Source organism: Oncorhynchus gorbuscha, linkage group LG16, assembly GCF_021184085.1.
Source record: "Oncorhynchus gorbuscha isolate QuinsamMale2020 ecotype Even-year linkage group LG16, OgorEven_v1.0, whole genome shotgun sequence".
Classification (NCBI taxonomy): Eukaryota; Metazoa; Chordata; class Actinopteri; order Salmoniformes; family Salmonidae; genus Oncorhynchus; species Oncorhynchus gorbuscha.
This window is the reverse complement of record NC_060188.1, coordinates 100,322,282-100,330,284: the sequence shown is the minus strand read 5'-3', so window position 1 is coordinate 100,330,284 and position 8,003 is coordinate 100,322,282.

Genomic DNA, 8,003 nt, shown 5'->3' with positions numbered 1-8,003 from the left:
GGAGCCAGGAACACAAGCATTTAGTTAGATACTACTGCACTGTTGGAGCCAGGAACCAAGCATTTAGTTAGATACTACTGCACTGTTGGAGCCAGGAACACAAGCATTTAGTTAGATACTACTGCACTGTTGGAGCCAGGAACCAAGCATTTAGTTAGATACTACTGCACTGTTGGAGCTAGGAACACAAGCATTTAGTTAGATACTACTGCACTGTTGGAGCTAGGAACACAAGCATTTAGTTAGATATTACTGTTGGATCCAGGAACACAAGCATTTAGTTAGATACTACTGTTGGAGCCAGGAACACAAGCATTTAGTTAGATACTACTGCACTGTTGGAGCCAGGAACCAAGCATTTAGTTAGATACTACTGCACTGTTGGAGCTAGGAACACAAGCATTTAGTTAGATACTACTGCACTGTTGGAGCCAGGAACCAAGCATTTAGTTAGATACTACTGCACTGTTGGAGCTAGGAACACAAGCATTTAGTTAGATATTACTGTTGGATCCAGGAACACAAGCATTTAGTTAGATACTACTGTTGGAGCCAGGAACACAAGCATTTAGTTAGATACTACTGCACTGTTGGAGCCAGGAACACAAGCATTTAGTTAGATATTACTGTTGGAGCCAGGAACACAAGCATTTAGTTAGATACTACTGCACTGTTGGAGCTAGGAACACAAGCATTTATTTAGATACTACTGCACTGTTGGAGCTAGGAACACAAGCATTTAGTTAGATACTACTGCACTGTTGGAGCCAGGAACACAAGCATTTAGTTAGATATTACTGTACTGTTGGAGCCAGGAACACAAGCATTTAGTTAGATATTACTGTACTGTTGGAGCCAGGAACACAAGCATTTAGTTAGATATTACTGTACTGTTGGAGCCAGGAACACAAGCATTTAGTTAGATATTACTGTACTGTTGGAGCCAGGAACACAATCATTTAGTTAGATATTACTGTACTGTTGGAGCCAGGAACACAAGCATTTAGTTAGATATTTCTGTACTGTTGGAGCTAGGAACACAAGCATTTAGTTAGATATTACTGTACTGTTGGAGCCAGGAACACAAGCATTTAGTTAGATATTACTGTACTGTTGGAGCCAGGAACACAAGCATTTAGTTAGATACTACTGTTGGAGCCAGGAACACAAGCATTTAGTTAGATACTACTGCACTGTTGGAGCTAGGAACACAAGCATTTAGTTAGATACTACTGTTGGAGCTAGGAACACAAGCATTTAGTTAGATACTACTGCACTGTTGGAGCCAGGAACACAAACATTTAGTTAGATACTACTGTTGGAGCTAGGAACACAAGCATTTAGTTAGATACTACTGCACTGTTGGAGCTAGGAACACAAGCATTTAGTTAGATACTACTGCACTGTTGGAGCTAGGAACACAAGCATTTAGTTAGATACTACTGCACTGTTGGAGCTAGAAACACAAGCATTTAGTTAGATATTACTGTTGGAGCTAGAAACACAAGCATTTAGTTAGATATTACTGTTGGAGCTAGGAACACAAGCATTTAGTTAGATACTACTGCACTGTTGGAGCCAGGAACACAAGCATTTAGTTAGATATTACTGCACTGTTGGAGCCAGGAACACAAGCATTTAGTTAGATACTACTGCACTGTTGGAGCTAGGAACACAATAATTTAGCTAGATATTACTGCACTGTTGGAGCCAGGAACCAAGCATTTAGTTAGATACTACTGCACTGTTGGAGCCAGGAACACAAGCACTTAGTTAGATATTACTGTACTGTTGGAGCCAGGAACAGAAGCATTTAGTTAGATATTACTGCACTGTTGGAGCTAGGAACACAAGCATTTAGTTAGATATTACTGCACTGTTGGAGCCAGGAACACAAGCATTTAGTTAGATACTACTGCACTGTTGGAGCTAGGAACACAAGCATTTAGCTAGATATTACTGCACTGTTGGAGCTAGGAACACAAGCATTTAGTTAGATACTACTGTTGGAGCCAGGAACACAAGCATTTAGTTAGATATTACTGCACTGTTGGAGCCAGGAACACAAGCATTTAGTTAGATATTACTGCACTGTTGGAGCTAGGAACACAAGCATTTAGTTAGATATTACTGTTGGAGCCAGGAACACAAGCATTTAGTTAGATACTACTGTTGGAGCCAGGAACACAAGCATTTAGTTAGATACTACTGCACTGTTGGAGCCAGGAACACAAGCATTTAGTTAGATATTACTGCACTGTTGGAGCCAGGAACAGAAGCATTTAGTTAGATATTACTGCACTGTTGGAGCTAGGAACACAAGCATTTATTTAGATATTACTGCACTGTTGGAGCCAGGAACACAAGCATTTAGTTAGATATTACTGCACTGTTGGAGCTAGGAACACAAGCATTTAGTTAGATACTACTGCACTGTTGGAGCCAGGAACACAAACATTTAGTTAGATACTACTGTTGGAGCTAGGAACACAAGCATTTAGTTAGATACTACTGCACTGTTGGAGCTAGGAACACAAGCATTTAGTTAGATACTACTGCACTGTTGGAGCTAGGAACACAAGCATTTAGTTAGATACTACTGCACTGTTGGAGCCAGGAACACAAACATTTAGTTAGATACTACTGTTGGAGCTAGGAACACAAGCATTTAGTTAGATACTACTGCACTGTTGGAGCTAGAAACACAAGCATTTAGTTAGATATTACTGTTGGAGCTAGGAACACAAGCATTTAGTTAGATATTACTGCACTGTTGGAGCTAGGAACACAAGCATTTAGTTAGATACTACTACTGTTGGAGCTAGGAACACAAGCATTTAGTTAGATATTACTGCACTGTTGGAGACAGGAACACAAGCATTTAGTTAGATATTACTGCACTGTTGGAGCTAGGAACACAAGCATTTAGTTAGATGTTACTGTACTGTTGGAGCCAGGAACAGAAGCATTTAGTTAGATATTACTGCACTGTTGGAGCTAGGAACACAAGCATTTAGTTAGATATTACTGTACTGTTGGAGCCAGGAACACAAGCATTTAGTTAGATATTACTACACTGTTGGAGCCAGGAACACAAGCATTTAGTTAGATATTACTGCATTGTTGGAGCCAGGAACACAAGCATTTAGTTAGATACTACTGTACTGTTGGAGCCAGGAACACAAGCATTTAGTTAGATACTACTGCACTGTAGGAGCCAGGAACACAAGCATTTAGTTAGATACTACTGCACTGTAGGAGCCAGGAACACAAGCATTTAGTTAGATACTACTGCACTGTTGGAGCCAGGAACCAAGCATTTAGTTAGATACTACTGCACTGTTGGAGCTAGGAACACAAGCATTTAGTTAGATACTACTGCACTGTTGGAGCTAGGAACACAAGCATTTAGTTAGATATTACTGTTGGATCCAGGAACACAAGCATTTAGTTAGATACTACTACTGTTGGAGCTAGGAACACAAGCATTTAGTTAGATACTACTGCACTGTTGGAGCCAGGAACCAAGCATTTAGTTAGATACTACTGCACTGTTGGAGCTAGGAACACAAGCATTTAGTTAGATACTACTGCACTGTTGGAGCCAGGAACCAAGCATTTAGTTAGATACTACTGCACTGTTGGAGCTAGGAACACAAGCATTTAGTTAGATATTACTGTTGGATCCAGGAACACAAGCATTTAGTTAGATACTACTGTTGGAGCCAGGAACACAAGCATTTAGTTAGATACTACTGCACTGTTGGAGCCAGGAACACAAGCATTTAGTTAGATATTACTACACTGTTGGAGCCAGGAACAGAAGCATTTAGTTAGATATTACTGCACTGTTGGAGCTAGGAACACAAGCATTTATTTAGATATTACTGCACTGTTGGAGCTAGGAACACAAGCATTTAGTTAGATACTACTGCACTGTTGGAGCCAGGAACACAAGCATTTAGTTAGATATTACTGTACTGTTGGAGCTAGGAACACAAGCATTTAGTTAGATACTACTGCACTGTTGGAGCCAGGAACACAAGCATTTAGTTAGATATTACTGTACTGTTGGAGCCAGGAACACAAGCATTTAGTTAGATATTACTGTACTGTTGGAGCCAGGAACACAAGCATTTAGTTAGATATTACTGTACTGTTGGAGCCAGGAACACAAGCATTTAGTTAGATATTACTGTACTGTTGGAGCCAGGAACACAATCATTTAGTTAGATATTACTGTACTGTTGGAGCCAGGAACACAAGCATTTAGTTAGATATTGTGTGATATTGTGATATAGACCAATGTGTTTTATTTATTTCATTTGACCATGCTTGAAAATATGAAGAGTCGTACTCAGAGTGATACTCAGTGATGAGTTGTACTCAGTGATGTGTTGTGTTAGATTTGCCTCAAACATAACCCTTTGTATTCAGGACAAAAAGCTAATTCCTCTGCCACATTTCTTGCTGTTTTAATTTAGTGCCTTGTTTTGGAATATTTTTATTTTGTACAGGATCCCTTCTTTTCACTCTGTAAATTAGGTTAGTATTATGGATTAACTTTAATGCTGTTTATCCATTCTCAGTATACTCATATCACATTAATCTCTGTAACTGTTTTAAAGTCAACATTGGTCTCATGGTGAAATACCGGAGTGGTTTTCTTCCTCTTCGGCAACTGAGTTAGGAAGGATGTCTGTATCTTTGTAGTGACTGGGTATATTGATACACCATCCAAAGTGTAATTAATAACTTCAACATGCTCAAAGGATGTTCAATGTCTGCTTCTTTTTTTACCCATCTACCAATAGGTGCCCTTCTTTGTGAGGCATTGGAAAACCTTCCTGGTCTTTGTGGTTGAATCTGTGCTTGAAATTCACTAGTCGATTGAGGGACCTTACAGATAATTGTATGTGTGGGTTACAAACATGTTCAAACATCATGTTAAACACTATTGTTGCACATAGTGAGTACATGCAACTTATGTGACTTGTTAAGCAAATGTTTACTCCTGAACTTATTTAGGGTTCAATTACAAAGGGGTTGAATACTTATTGACTCAAGACATTTTAACTTTTTATTTTTATCAATTTACAAACATTATTCCAATTTAACATTATGGGGTATTGTGTGTAGGCCAGTGACATAAAATCTTAATCTAATACATTTTTAATTCAGGCTGAAGCACAACTAAATGTGGAAAAAGGGGTGTGAAAACTTTCTGAAGGCACCATCAGCAATGTTATATATTTTTCTTCCCAAAAAGAGATCTAGTATTATTTGTATCAAACTGTTTTGATAGGCACTTCTTGTTATTCATACTTTAATATCTAATGTCAATGTGATAGACCAGGGTTCACCAACTGGCGGTATGCTGCTGAGTCTAGTTGATGATCCTGTGACAGAGTTAAAGTCAGAGGTGTGGTAGGATCAGAGTTGTTGTAGGGTCAGAGGTGTTGTAGGATCAGAGGTGTGGTAGGGTCAGAGGTGTTGTAGGATCAGAGGTGTTGTAGGGTCAGAGGTGTTGTAGGGTCAGAGGTGTTGTAGGGTCAGAGGTGTTATAGGGTCAGGATCAGAGGTGTTATAGGGTCAGGATCAGAGGTGTTATAGGGTCAGGATCAGAGGTGTGGTAGGGTCAGAGGTGTGGTAGGGTCAGAGGTGTGGTAGGATCAGAGGTGTGGTAGGGTCAGAGGTGTTGTAGGGTCAGAGGTGTGGTAGGGTCAGAGGTGTGGTAGGGTCAGAGGTGTGGTAGGATCAGAGGTGTGGTAGGATCAGAGGTGTGGTAGGGTCAGAGGTGTGGTAGGGTCAGGATCAGAGGTGTGGTAGGGTCAGGATCAGAGGTGTGGTAGGGTCAAAGGTGTGGTAGGATCAGAGGTGTGGTAGGATCAGAGGTGTGGTAGGGTCAGAGGTGTGGTAGGGTCAGAGGTGTTGTAGGGTAGGTGTGGTAGGGTCAGAGGTGTGGTAGGGTCAGAGGTGTGGTAGGGTCAGAGGTGTGGTAGGATCAGAGGTGTGGTAGGGTCAGAGGTGTGGTAGGGTCAGGGTCAGAGGTGTGGTAGGGTCAGAGGTGTGGTAGGGTCAGAGGTGTGGTAGGGTCAGAGGTGTGGTAGGGTCAGGATCAGAGGTGTGGTAGGCTCAGAGGTGTGGTAGGCTCAGAGGTGTTGTAGGGTCAGAGGTGTGGTAGAGTCAGAGGTGTGGTAGGGTCAGAGGTGTGGTAGGGTCAGAGGTGTGGTAGGGTCAGAGGTGTGGTAGGGTCAGAGGTGTGGTAGGGTCAGGATCAGAGGTGTGGTAGGCTCAGAGGTGTTGTAGGATCAGAGGTGTGGTAGGCTCAGAGGTGTTGTAGGGTCAGAGGTGTGGTAGGGTCAGAGGTGTGGTAGGGTCAGAGGTGTGGTAGGGTCAGAGGTGTGGTAGGGTCAGAGGTGTGGTAGGGTCAGAGGTGTGGTAGGATCAGAGGTGTGGTAGGGTCAGAGGTGTGGTAGGGTCAGAGGTGTTGTAGGGTCAGAGGTGTGGTAGGGTCAGGATCAGAGGTGTGGTAGGATCAGGATCAGAGGTGTGGTAGGGTCAGAGGTGTGGTAGGGTCAGAGGTGTGGTAGAGTCAGAGGTGTGGTAGGGTCAGAGGTGTGGTAGGGTCAGAGGTGTGGTAGGGTCAGAGGTGTGGTAGGATCAGAGGTGTGGTAGGGTCAGAGGTGTTGTAGGGTCAGAGGTGTGGTAGGGTCAGAGGTGTGGTAGGGTCAGAGGTGTGGTAGGATCAGAGGTGTGGTAGGATCAGAGGTGTGGTAGGGTCAGAGGTGTGGTAGGGTCAGGATCAGAGGTGTGGTAGGGTCAGGATCAGAGGTGTGGTAGGGTCAAAGGTGTGGTAGGATCAGAGGTGTGGTAGGATCAGAGGTGTGGTAGGGTCAGAGGTGTGGTAGGGTCAGAGGTGTTGTAGGGTCAGAGGTGTGGTAGGGTCAGAGGTGTGGTAGGGTCAGAGGTGTGGTAGGGTCAGAGGTGTGGTAGGATCAGAGGTGTGGTAGGGTCAGAGGTGTGGTAGGGTCAGGGTCAGAGGTGTGGTAGGGTCAGAGGTGTGGTAGGGTCAGAGGTGTGGTAGGGTCAGAGGTGTGGTAGGGTCAGGATCAGAGGTGTGGTAGGCTCAGAGGTGTGGTAGGCTCAGAGGTGTTGTAGGGTCAGAGGTGTGGTAGAGTCAGAGGTGTGGTAGGGTCAGAGGTGTGGTAGGGTCAGAGGTGTGGTAGGGTCAGAGGTGTGGTAGGGTCAGAGGTGTGGTAGGGTCAGGATCAGAGGTGTGGTAGGCTCAGAGGTGTTGTAGGATCAGAGGTGTGGTAGGCTCAGAGGTGTTGTAGGGTCAGAGGTGTGGTAGGGTCAGAGGTGTGGTAGGGTCAGAGGTGTGGTAGGGTCAGAGGTGTGGTAGGGTCAGAGGGTGGTAGGGTCAGGTGTGGTAGGATCAGAGGTGTGGTAGGGTCAGAGGTGTGGTAGGGTCAGAGGTGTTGTAGGGTCAGAGGTGTGGTAGGGTCAGGATCAGAGGTGTGGTAGGATCAGGATCAGAGGTGTGGTAGGGTCAGAGGTGTGGTAGGGTCAGAGGTGTGGTAGAGTCAGAGGTGTGGTAGGGTCAGAGGTGTGGTAGGGTCAGAGGTGTGGTAGGGTCAGAGGTGTGGTAGGGTCAGAGGTGTGGTAGGGTCAGAGGTGTTATAGGGTCAGGATCAGAGGTGTTATAGGGTCAGGATCAGAGGTGTTATAGGGTCAGGATCAGAGGTGTGGTAGGGTCAGAGGTGTGGTAGGGTCAGAGGTGTGGTAGGGTCAGAGGTGTGGTAGGGTCAGAGGTTTTGTAGGGTCAGGGTCAGAGGTGTTGTAGGATCAGAGGTGTTGTAGGGTCAGAGGTGTGGTAGGGTCAGAGGTGTGGTAGGGTCAGAGGTGTGGTAGGGTCAGGATCAGAGGTGTGGTAGGGTCAAAGGTGTGGTAGGATCAGAGGTGTGGTAGGGTCAGAGGTGTGGTAGGGTCAGAGGTGTTGT